The sequence below is a fragment of the Nerophis lumbriciformis genome, linkage group LG24 (genome assembly GCF_033978685.3).
Source record: "Nerophis lumbriciformis linkage group LG24, RoL_Nlum_v2.1, whole genome shotgun sequence".
NCBI classification, from domain to species: Eukaryota; Metazoa; Chordata; class Actinopteri; order Syngnathiformes; family Syngnathidae; genus Nerophis; species Nerophis lumbriciformis.
In genome coordinates this window covers 144,854-158,541 of record NC_084571.2, presented here as the reverse complement: position 1 = coordinate 158,541, position 13,688 = coordinate 144,854, and the positions used below count along the sequence as shown (strand labels likewise).

Below are 13,688 nucleotides of genomic sequence, written 5' to 3'. Positions count from 1 at the left end.
AGTTCTCTGCAAATCTATGAAATGTTCTATTTTGTCAGAACTCACCAGAATGCTTAATTTGTTTGTGAAAATCACAAATATATCTTCTAGGGGAGGATGACACCCCTCCAGGGGTTTGGTTTACAAACTTTCAGCCCCACTTAAAACAAGACATTTTGGTTTTATTCTGAATCCAGTGAAACAGATTGGTGGTTTTAGCTGACATAAAGACTTTCAGGTGTTTATATATGTTTATGTTTTAAGTATTTGGCAGACGCTTTTATCCAAAGCGACATACATAAAAAATACATATAAAACAATCACTGTAAACATAATTTCAGGGAAGAATGTAATACAAAATATCAATACAAAGTGTCAAGACAGAATAAACTATCTGCTTTTGCAGCAACAGAGATACAGTCTATAGGTCCCTAGGATATATAGATATCTAATGTATTCATACATTGTTTATGTAGGATAAGCATGTATATATGACCTAATCATATTGCTTCTTCAATTTGAAAATAGCTGACCGTTTTTCTCCCCCTTCTCTGGGATTATATTCCCAGTTTTGATCTCGGACGTCTGGTCACGTATAGCATATAAGAATATTCTATTACTGTTAAGCAAACTATGAATAATAAAATACGCCAAAACATGTGTCCTTTATCATAGCTACACGTATGACCAAAAAACGTGTGAAAATCGGTGGTATTCTGTGAGGAAAAATGAATTAAATGCGCTGACAGTTCATTGATCTGCCAAATGAATTACACTGAGTGGAGCAGATCACCACTCCAAGATGGCGGCCCCGCGTCTCGTCAGCGCCGGTAGGCAGTAGCAGTCGATGCTGCGTCTACTTATAAGATGTCTATGCTTGGAGTAGCTAGTAGCATTAGCCCTTCTCCTTTATAAAACATTGCAGTTTGGCTAATGCTAAGTAGCCAGTAGCATTAGGCCGCCGCCTTTCCAACTTGAATTAAAGTTCTAATGTGTCAATGTCTTATTAAGATATGAGATTATACCTGTGCTCCTCGAGTTATCCACTTCAAGCATTTGTAATAAATACCAAATTAAGATTGAGGTGTGCTCAAAAACACTCACGGACGATCACTTGGATGCTACAAATGCTCGCAACCATGAAAACATGCTTCGAAATTAAGTACAAATCACCACCGCAAAATTAATTGTTTCTAACGAGTGACTATTTAATTGGATAAAACCGATGTGCGATACCACTGATTCTATATATCGACACCGAGCAAAATTCAGGCTGGTGTCGGCGATACCAATCTGATACTTAAAGCAAAATAAAAATGGATACCTAATGTGTGTGGTAAAATAAATAAAAAAAGAGTATTTCAAATATTGCTGGTTTTGGGGGATCCTATTCAAACAATATAAAAGTTTCTCTGAATAGCCTACAAAAAAATATACATACACTTGCTGTTTCATTATCCCGAGTGCCTCAGTTTAATGGCCAGTCATTGTCTTAAATGACAGACTGAATAACGCTGCGTTTACACATTACGTATTTAGGCAGAAGGAAAAGTAGTTCCAACCAATTGCATCTCGTTTAGACAAGTTCTCAAGAATGTAGTTACTTTAGTGTTCCTGCTAAAATAAGAAAGTATCAAAAAGTATTGATATTTTGATTTGATTTTACTATGAATTGATTTACGTGGACCCCGACTTAAACAAGTTGAAAAACTTATTGGGGTGTTACCATTTAGTGGTCAATTGTACGGAATATGTACTGTACTGTGCAATCTACTAATAAAAGTTTCAATCAATCAAAAACAATCGAGAGCATAAAGAGCTGGTATTGGTGGTATCTAGTGATGGGTCCGGCAACACCGATGCATCGGCGCATGCGTCCAGCTCGTAGAGCAAAACCCTGTGTCGGTTTTAGAAAGTCACGTGACTGATCATGAGCTGTTTCGGTCACGTGACCGATACACAAACTGTGTCGCACTGACACCTCCTCTGTGCCCTGTGAGTGGGTCTTTTCTACAGCCGGAGAATTGAATTAATAACTAAGAAGAGAAATCGTCTAAAATGTAATACGTTGGAAAAACTGTTTTTTATAATAAAAATGTGTAAAAAAAAACCAATCCCAGTCCACAAGCATCCTCATTCACAACACGTTCTCTTAGATTTCCATGTTATGATACATGTTGACATTATTTATTGACTGTATTTAAAAAAGATAAAAACATATTTGTATTTAAATGAAGATATGAAATAATCCTACATGAAATACAATGACTTGGTTTATATTATTGTATATACTAGGTCATACAATCAGTGTCAGTTGAGTCGGTCTATAGGTTGCCTGTAGAGATTTTTAATGTCCAGCAGATGTCAGTATTTAGTAACAGTATCGACACAGTATCAATACAGTTTTGCAATGTGTCGAAATGCTTCATGATGCCTCATCAACCCATCACTGGTGGTATCGATATTTCAGTATCGATTGCATAGTACTCATTTCTAGTTAATTGAGTCATTAGGTTTTTGTAAATCTGTATTAAATGCAAACTAAACTCCTACAGTAGCTTGTTTTAAACAGCTGTTGGTGGCCATTTTGGTATGCGCTAACAGGTGTTTTTAACTAATTAATCATGCACATTCCACCTGTGTTCCATATCGTCAGTCTCATTTAAAGGTAATGTTAAAACACATTTAAGAAGATACACCCTAAATCCGGGTTGTCCAATATGTGGCACCTATTCAGTGGCCTAGTGGTTGGAGTGTCCGCCCTGAAATCGGGAGGTTGTGAGTTCAAACCCCGGCCGAGTCATACCAAAGACTAAAAATGGGACCCATTACTTCCCTGCTTGGCACTCAGCATCAAGGGTTGGAATTGGGGGTTAAATCACCAAAAATGTATCCCGGGCGCGGCCACTGCTGCTGCTCACTGCTCCCCTCACCTCCCTGGGGGTGAACAAGGGGATGGGTCAAATGCAGAGGACAAATTTCACCACACCGAGTGTGTGTGTGACAATCATTGGTACTTTAACTTGGGGCCGGCTGCTATTTTTTAGTGGCGCATTCTAAAACTACTGTAAAAACATTTTTTTTTAAATGGAATAAAAGAGCAAACGTGTTTAAAAATTACAATGTTAAAAAATAAAAACTCACTTTGAAATAATTTTTTGGGGAAAATATTTAATAGTTTTTTTTTTGGATTTTTTTTTTTAAAAGGGCATGAAACAGACAAATAAACCTGAAAAAATAATACGAATTTACAATCCATGGATACATCAGAAGTTAGTCTACAGATTTAAGCATTGAAAGTAAAAAAATAAAATTAAAAAAAGTATGACTTTCATGAGAGGGGGCCTTTTAGATACCCCACAATATTTGTGAGATTTTTGTTTTAACTGTCATTGCTCAAAAATATTAATGATTTAAAATTAATGTTGTAATTATTGACCTGTGGGGCGGTATAGCTGGGTTGGTAGAGTGGCCGTGCCAGCAACTTGAGGGTTCCAAATTCAATCCCCGCTTCCGCCATCCTAGTCACTGCCGTTGTGTCCTTGGGCAAGACACTTTACCCACCTGCTCCCAGTGCCACCCACACTGCTTTAAATGTAACTTAGATATTGGCTTTCACTATGTAAAGCGCTTTGAGTCACAAGAGAAAAGCGCTATATAAATATAATTCACTTCACCTATTTAAGTCCTCAATTACTTCACATCTAATATTCCACTTTGACATGTTTTTTTTTTTGGGGGGGGGGGATATCAGAATCAGAAATCAGAAATACTTTATTAATCTCCAAGGGGAAATTAAAATTTTCAGCACAATCCCATTCAAGATCAGACAAACATTACAGGGAGACAGAACAGGATCGCTGACGGGTCTGCCAACTTCTGGCGCCCCTTACAAAAAAGGTGAGATACAGGTAAACAATTGGGGGGGGGGTCAGTCTAAGCCTGGTTCCCTGGAGAGGGGGTCCAGACTGAGGCCAAGGGAAAAAACAACTCATAGCCATAGCACACATCCCTCTTTGATATTGCATATCTTGCATTTTTTTTAAACTGGGTTTTGACATATGTATACTTCATATCGACAGATCTAGACCAGTGATTCTCAACTTGTGGTGTACCACAAGTCAGAGTGCTGCAAAATACCTGTATGGCCAACTCGGTTTCAAAGTTGGTAGCAAACATGGTGCCCTGTAGTCACGTGAAGGGTTATACCTACTCAGTGGCCTAGTGGTTAGAGTGTCCGCCCTGAGATCGGTAGGTTGTGGGTTCAAACCCCGGCCGAGTCATACCAAAGACTATAAAAATGGGACCCATTACCTCCCTGCTTGGCACTCAGTATCAAGGGTTGGAATTGGGGGTTAAATCACCAAATTCGCTGCTGCCCACTGCTCCCCTCACCTCCCAGGGGGTGATCAAGGGTGATGGGTCAAATGCAGAGAATAATTTCGCCACACCTAGTGTGTGTGTGACAATCATTGGTACTTTAACTTTATAAAGTACCATTGATAGTCACACACTGCATTTGACCCATAACGCTTGATCACTCCCTGGGAGTTGAGGGGAGCAGTGAGCAGCAGCGGTGGGCGCGCCCGGGAATCATTTTTGGTGATTTAACCCCCAAGTCCAACCCTTGATGCCGAGTGCCAAGCAGGGAGGAATGGGTCCCATTTTTATAGTCTTTGGTATGACTCGGCCGGGGTTTGAACTCACAACCTACTGATCTAAGGACAGACACTCTAACCACTAGGCCACTGAGTAGGTACATTTACTCATTAGGTTTATTACCAATCAGAGGCTCTCCAAAATGACTGGTCAAAAGTAGGGGTGTCCGATAATGGCTTTTTGCCGATATTCCGATATTGTCCAACTCTTTAATTACGGATACTGATATCAACCGATATATACAGTCGTGGAATTAACACATTATTATGCCTAATTTGGACAACCAGGTATGGTGAAGATAAGGTACTTTTAAAAAATAATAATAAAATAAGATAAATTAATTATAAACATTTACTTGAATAAAAAAGAAAGTAAAACAATATAAAAACAGTTACATAGAATCCAGTAATTAATGAAAATGAGTAAAATGAAGTGTTAAAGGTTAGTACTATTAGTGGAGCAGCATGTGTGCTTACGGACTGTATCCCTTGCAGACTGTATTGATATATATTAATATATTGTTATTATTAACTGTATCCCTTGCAGACTGTATTGATATATATTGATATATAACGACCCCGAAGGGAATACGCGGTAGAAAATGGATGGATGGATGGATGTAGGAACCAGAATATTAATAACAAAAAGAAACAACCCTTTTGTGTGAATGAGTGTAAATGGGGGAGGGAGGTTTTTTGGGTTGGTGCACTAATTGTAAGTGTATCTTGTGTTTTTTATGTTGAGTTAATAAAAAACAAAAAACGATACCGATAATAAAAAACCCGAAACCGATCATTTCCAATATTACATTTTAACGCATTTATCGGCCGGTAATATCGGCAGGCCGATATTATCGGACATCTCTAGTCAAAAGCCCCTCACTTGACTACAAGGCGCCATGTTTGCTACCTAGTTGGCCATACCCTCTGCCACGAGTGGTACTGCGGGCTCCATCTAGTGGTACGCCAAATAATCATTTAATTTGTGGGTTACTGTTCAAACTGTGTGTAATGTTACAGTAGCCAAAAAATGTAAGTATTCTGCCTTGTTTTATTGAATATTTAGGCCTACGATATTACTGTATTTTAATCTTGTTTTTAATTCATTAATGATGCTTATTTTTCCTGCCTGTTGAAATGTGCAGTACGTTCAGCACAAATGTCATGATTGTAGCTCATACATCAAGATGCACTTATGTGATCAAAAATGGCAAACAGCGGGTCCGGTCCAGCGTGCATGTAGAAGTTGGGTGGAGGGGTGCAGATGTTCAACATAAAGTGGATCATTTTTTTAAATAACTGTCATCACAAATCCCCTTCCCACTAGGAATAATGACTAGTACGTCCAGTCTGGAAAACTTGATTGGACTTTTTCCAGATATGCAACACAACCGTTTCACATCAGTCGGTCATGTTAATTGTTTTTGGAAGTGTTTTGATGGTTTATGTTTTTAAGGCTGGTTTTACAGCGTCCTCTGCAGTGGACATTTGTTTTGGGTCCATTTCTTTGGTCAGAGTTACACATTTCTGGAAAGAAAATAGCCCGGTTATGCAAAACACAAACGTCCACTACAGAGGACGCTTGTTCTCAGGAGGTTCGTCCAAACTGAAAAAAAACGATACATTTTATACATTTAAGCTGTGTTTTCTTTTTAAAAAATGGCCGCCAAAAAAGATCTGTTTCTCAGCTGTCTTGAATGGGCCATTATACACTTTTCCACCACTTGTGGCTGTTCACTTGACTTGAGGTTTTTTTTTATTCTAATGAAAACAAAAATGTTAAAACAAAACAATAACAATTTGTAAAAAAAAAAATATATATATATCAAATTGTTTACATTGATTGTTTTAAAGTGGTGATTAAAAAACATTTTGATTTAAATATTTTCATGTTTTTTGAATTTTAACACGAACAAAAGACATTGGGAAAATTCTTAAGCGCAAAAAGTATGAATAATAGTTGGGTGTATGTATTTTTTGCCATTTTATGGGTCCCTTCTTTTGCGGTATATTTGATATTAGTAGGTTTTTTTAACAAAATGGCCCCCAAAAAATATCTGTTTCTCAGCTTTGTCTCGAATGGGCCGCAATGGCGCTCACTTGTTATACACTTTTCCACCTATTGTGGCAGCAATGCGCCGTTCAGTTGACTTGAGTAACATTAAAAAAAAAATGTTATTCTAATGAAAACAAAAATGTTAAAACAAAACAATAAACATTTGTAACAATAAAAAATCGTTAACATTTTTTTAAAGAAAATAATTTGAAACATTTTAAAATTTCAAATTGATTTTAAAATATCACATTGATTGTTTTAAAGTGGTATTTAAAAAAACATTTTGATTCAAATGTTTTCATGTTGTTCTCATTTTAACCAGAACAAAAGTCATTAGGAACATTCTTAAGCGCAAAAATTAGGAATAATAGTTGAGTTTATGTATTTTTCATCATTTTATGGTTCCCTTCTTTTGCGGTATTTGATATTAGTATTTAGTTGTTATTTTTTACAAAATCTCAGCCCAAAAATATCTGTTTTTTAGCTGTGTCTCGAATGGGCCGCAATGGCGCTCACTTGTTAGACACTTTTCCACCACTTGTGGCAGCAATGCGCCGTTCAGTTGACTTGAGTTACATTAAAAGTTTTTTTTTATTCTGATGAAAACAAAAATGTTAAAACAAAACAATAAACATTTGTAACAATAAAAAATTGTTAAAAAATGTTGTTTTAAATTATTTGAACAATTTTAAAATTTCAAATTGATTTTAAAATATCACATTGTTTGTTTTAAGTGGTATTTAAAAAAACATTTTGATTCAAATGTTTTCATGTTCTCATTTTAACCAGAACCTAAGTCATTAGGAAAATTCTTGAGCGCAAAAATTAGGAATAATAGTTGAGTTTATGTATTTTTCATCATTTTGTGGTTCCCTTCTTTTGCGGTATTTGATATTAGTATTTAGTTGTTGTTTTTTTTTACAAAATCACAGCCCAAAAATATCTGTTTTTTAGCTGTGTCTCGAATGGGCCGCAATGGCCTTCACTTGTTAGACACTTTTCCACCTATTGTGGCAGCAATGCGCCGTTCAGTTGACTTGAGTAACATTAAAAAAAAAAAAGTATTCTAATGAAAACAAAAATGTTAAAACAAAATAATAAAAATTAAAAAAAAAAAATACGTCATTGAAAATTTTCTAAATATCAAACAATCAACATTGATTGTTTTAAAGTGGTAATTAAATATGTTGATTCAAATGTTTTCATGTTTTTTTAATTTGATCCCAAACAAAAGTTATTAGGAAAATTCTTAAGCGTAAAAATGATGAATAACAGTTGAGTGTATGTATTTTTCATCATTTTATGGGTCCCTTCTTTTGCGGTATGTTTGATATTAGTATTTATTTTTGTATTCAACTTGACTTAAGCCCTGTTGTACAGTATACTCTGGTTTATGTACAAGATAAAAAATAATGTTTGTGATTAACACATGATTTCATATTATTCGACATGGTTTAGACCTGTAAGTAACTATTGTATATGAGTAAAATCAACAGTAAGATGTGAATGTTTGAGTGGGGAAGTTGGGCGCTGTACATCCAGGTGACCTTAATGTCACTAACAAGTTCTCCATATGTGTTTTTTTCTCCGGAAAATGAATCTGGCGGTCCTTTTCCATTATCAATTAGTTTATGAGCAATAACTAGATAGTTAATTGTACTCGAGACCAATATGCCGCATAGACTGGACAAAGGAATGTCCCAGCAGGCAGACACAAGACATTGATGCAACATTGATTATACATACAGTACATGTGCTTTAAAACTGACTTTGAAACAACGTTGCAAAATAGTTGTATATGTAAATTGAGACAACATTTATGTACAACGTTGGATCTACGTTGTTGGTTGAGTAATCAACGTCACAACCTGACATTGAATAAAGGTTGTCAAAAAGCATGTTGTTTCAACGTGGTATTTGTGTTGTAGAATACCGGTTGGAAAATGACCAAAATTCAATGGTCAAATCAACATCAGAACCCAACATTTATTAAACCTTGTCAAAAAGCATGTTGTTTCAACGTTGTATTTGTGTTGTAGAATATTGGTTGGAAAATGGCCTAAATTCAATTGTCAAATCGACATCACAACCTGGCATTGAATAAATCTTGTCAAAAAGCATGTTGTTTCAATGTTGTATTTGTGTTGTAGAATAATAGTTGGAAAATGGCCTAAATTCAATGGTCAAATCAACGTCACAACCTGACATTGAATAAATGTTGTCAAAAAGCATGTTATTTCGACGTTGTATTTGTGTTGTAAAATATTGTTTGGAAAATGACCAAATTTCAATGGTCAAATCAACGTCACAACCTGACATTGAATAAATGTTGTCAAAAAGCATGTTGTTTCAACGTTGTATTTGTGTTGTAAAATATTGTTTGGAAAATGACCAAATTTTAATGGCCAAATCAACATCAGAACCCAACATTGATTAAACGTTGTTGAAAAGCATGTTGTGTCAACGTTGTATTTGTGTTGTAGAATATTGGTTGGAAAATGGCCTAAATTCAATTGTCAAATCAACGTCACAACCTGACATTGAATAAATGTTGTCAAAAAGCATTTTGTTTCAACGTTGTATTTGTGTTGTAAAATATTGTTTGGAAAATGATCAAATTTCAATGGTCAAATCAACGTCACAACCTGACGTTGAATAAATGTCGTCAAAAAGTGTGTTGTTTCAACGTTGTATTTGTGTTGTAGAATATTGTTTAGAAAATGACCAAATTTCAATGATCAAATTAATGTCACAACCTTACATTAATAATAATAATAATAATAATAACTGGGATTTATATAGCGCTTTTCTAAGTACCCAAAGTCGCTTTACATGTAGAACCCATCATTCATTCCCCCCCTGTGGTGGTAAGCTACTTTCATAGCCACAGCTGCCCTGGGGTAGACTGACGGAAGCGTGGCTGCAATTTGCGCCAACGGCCCCTCCGACCACCACCTATCATTCATCATTCAATTCACCGGTGTGAGTGGCACCGGGGGCAAAGGGTGAAGTGTCCCGCCCAAGGACACAATGGCAGCGATTTTTGGATGGTAAGAGGCGGGGAGCGAACCTGCAACCCTCAGGTTTCTGGCACGGTTGCTCTACCCACTACGCCATGCCGCCCCATGACATTACATTGAATAAATGTCGTCAAAAAGCGTGTTGTTTCAACGTTGTATTTGTGTTGTAAAATATTGTTTGGAAAATGACCAAATTTCAATGGTCAAATCAACGTCACAACCTGACGTTGAATGAATGTTGTCGAAAAGCATGTTGTTTCAACGTTGTATTTGTGTTGTAGAATATTGGTTGGAAAATGGCCTAAATTCAGATGTCAAATCAACGTCACAACCTGACATTGAATAAATGTTGTCAAAAAGTGTGTTGTTTCAACGTTGTATTTGTGTTGTAGAATATTGTTTAGAAAATTACCACATTTCAATGATCAAATTAATGTCACAACCTTACATTGAATAAATGTTGTCAAAAAGTGTGTTGTTTCAACGTTGTATTTGTGTTGTAAAATATTGTTTGGAAAATGATCAAATTTCAATGGTCAAATCAACGTCACAAACGGACGTTGAATAAATGTCGTCAAAAAGCGTGTTGTTTCAATGTTGTATTTGTGTTGTAGAACATTGGTTGAAAAATGACCAAAATTCAGTGGTCAAATAAACGTCAGAACCCGACATTGATTAAACGTCGTCAAAAAGGATGTTGTTTCAACGTTATGTTTGAGTTACTCAACGTCAGCACTTACGGTAATTCGACAAGTTCTCAATGTTGTTTTAAAGTCTTGTGCCTGCTGAGGTAAAACTATAATTTAATTGTATGTTTTAGTCGCCCTGGTCCATGATTACTGATATGGTTAACATATTGAGCAAAAAAATAAATAATAATATAGAAACACAATATTCTGGGTTTAGTCATGTTCTTTTAGCATTTTCTCTAGCATATGTGGCATTAGCAATAAAACATCAGTAGAAGAAGACCCAACAGAATACTAGTGGTGGATTTTATCCGTATAATTATTTTCTTTTACATTTTATTTTATTTTCTCATTTCTCTTCTATGGGCCTGATGTCACCATCACAACATGATGAAAGGTGACCCTAAATTACCAAATTATACACCACAATTAGCATAAATGATGAACCATGTGAGCATATAGAACATAGCAAAAGTCAGTTCTTACGACATACTAGTTAAATATGAGTTGACGCAACTCTTGAATTTGTCCACAATGGGAGTTAAAGGAAATATGTGGGTGGGAAGCGAATTCCACAGCTGTGACGTCCTTGGTATGTAGGAAGACTGATGGAGATGTAGTGAAGTGAATGATATTTATATTGTTACGGCTCAGGCTCCTGCCAAAGCCGCTCATCCATCTGTGCGCACCTCGGGACACGCCCACGGGTGCGCACATCCAGGGACGCGCCGTGCGCGTCCCCGCCCTGCAGCAGCCACCAGCTGCAATCAATCACCGGCAATCATCACACCTGAAACTGATGAGGGCGAGCTGGTTAAAAGACCAGTGGACCCTAGGATCGGCGCGGGAACTTAATTTTCTCATGGTGTACCGTAAGCCTTATGCGCTCTTACTGTGTTGTTTTTCCCTCCGTGATTCTGACGTCTGTTGCTCTTCCGCAGTGCCTTCCCGAGTCTTCCCTCCTCGAGATCTCCCGTTGTTTCCCCGGTGTTTTGGACTGCCTTCTTCGTTTCCCGACTCCTCACTCGCCCCTGGACTCTGACGTCTCTCTCTGCCCCCACGGACCCCTCGCTGATCTTGGACCCCTTTTGCCTTGCCCTCTTTGGACTTGTCTGCCTTTTCTCATCAACACTTGGTAACACACTTCAGATATCTACACACATAGTCTTACACCACACACACTCTTGTATTTTAGTCACACACTCTATTTCTATAGTTTAGTTGTATTGGTTATTATTATATATATTTATTATATATAATAAATGATTGTATATACTGCCCCCTGGTGTCTGAGCCGTCACCTCTCTCAGTAAACACAACAGTAAGTTCCCGCCAAAATTATTAAAGGACCTGACGGCACAGTTCCTTAGCCCCGCCCCTAGTGACTTTCGTTCCGCCCCCTGTGAATTTTTTTCTCTCTCCTCTTTTTGCCCCATTCACCATGGCTTTTTCTTTTTTTCGCTTCAAACCAGAGGAGTTGTCTTGTCCTGCCGAGCTGTCATGGAAAGGCATGTTCAGTAGCGAGATGAGCAAGGAGGAATTTTCTCGTCGCCTGGACACCCTCCTCCCACCCTTAGAGACTCAGTCAGCAGGAAGCGTCTGGCATCCACTTTCAGAGGGGGGGGGGGATAGTACTGGTGGCTGTGCTGGTGTGGTGGCGCAGCTGCACCCAGACAGGCTACCTCCTGCCAGACAAATTCCATCTGTCTTCTGTTTTTCCCAGCCGTAGCCACCAGCCCCCTGGCTAGCCCCTGAGCTAGCACCAGTCCCTCGGCTAGCGTCCGAGCTAGCATCACTCCCTCGGCTAGCTTCCGAGCTAGCATCACTCCCTCGGCTAGCGTCCGAGCTAGCATCACTCCCTCGGCTAGCGTCCGAGCTAGCACCACTCCCTCGGCTAGCGTCCGAGCTAGCACCAGTCCCTCGGCTAGCGTCCGAGCTAGCACCAGTCCCTCGGCTAGCGTCCGAGCTAGCACCAGTCCCTCGGCTAGCGTCCGAGCTAGCACCAGTCCCTCGGCTAGCGTCCGAGCTAGCACCAGTCCCTCGGCTAGCGTCCGAGCTAGCATCACTCCCTCGGCTAGCTTCCGAGCTAGCATCACTCCCTCGGCTAGCGTCCGAGCTAGCATCACTCCCTCGGCTAGCGTCCGAGCTAGCACCAGTCCCTCGGCTAGCGTCCGAGCTAGCACCAGTCCCTCGGCTAGCGTCCGAGCTAGCACCAGTCCCTCGGCTAGCGTCCGAGCTAGCACCAGTCCCTCGGCTAGCGTCCGAGCTAGCACCAGTCCCTCGGCTAGCGTCCGAGCTAGCACCTGTCCCTCGGCTAGCGTCCGAGCTAGCACCTGTCCCTCGGCTAGCGTCCGAGCTAGCACCTGTCCCTCGGCTAGCGTCCGAGCTAGCACCTGTCCCTCGGCTAGCGTCCGAGCTAGCACCTGTCCCTCGGCTAGCGTCCGAGCTAGCACCTGTCCCTCGGCTAGCGTCCGAGCTAGCACCTGTCCCTCGGCTAGCGTCCGAGCTAGCACCAGCCCCTCGGCTAGCCTCCGAGCTAGCACCAGCCCCTCGGCTAGCCTCCGAGCTAGCACCAACCCCTCGGCTAGTCTCCGAGCTAGCACCAGTCCCCAGGCTAGCCTCTGAGCTAGCACCAGCTCCCAGGCTGGCCCCCACGTCTCCACCAGCTCCCAGGCTGGCCCCCACGTCTCCACCAGCTCCCAGGCTGGCCTCGACCTCTGCCCCTCGGCCTGCTCCGCCGACTCCAGCCCCTCGGCCTGCTCCGCCGACTCCAGCACCTCGGCCTGCTCCGCCGACTCCAGCACCTCGGCCTGCTCCGCCGACTCCAGCACCTCGGCCTGCTCCGCCGACTTCAGCACCTCGGCCAGCTCCTCAGCTGCCCTCCTCGTCTCCGGCTTTGACGTCTGCCGCTTCCACGGCGCCGATGACGTCTGCCGCTTCCACGCCACCGATGACGTCTTCCTCCACGCCGTCGCCGATGTCATATCCTCGTTTCCGGCGAGACGCACCATGGCGCCAATCACGTCCGCCTTCCCGACGGCCAAGATGGTGGCCGTCCCTTGGTCGCCCGCCTCGCCGGCTTCAGCGGCGTTCTTCTCGCCGCCGCCATCAGACTCGTCCTCGGTGGATTCGGGGACACTGTGGCCGGCGACCCACCACCAGTTCTCCCCTCCACCCTCCCTTGTTTCGTGAGTATGTTGGACATCTGGAATCTGTCCATAAGGAGGGGGGTACTGTTACGGCTCAGGCTCCTGCCAACGCCGCTCATCCGTCTGTGCGCACCTCG

At 40.7% G+C, this 13,688-nt stretch overlaps 1 protein-coding gene across 1 annotated transcript in view; it reads right to left on the bottom strand.

The window, feature by feature from the left end:
- The window catches only part of LOC133620075 (plexin domain-containing protein 1-like), a 55,766-nt gene that overhangs the window by 31,519 nt on the left and 10,559 nt on the right, over positions 1 to 13,688 (bottom strand). The window lies entirely within an intron of this gene.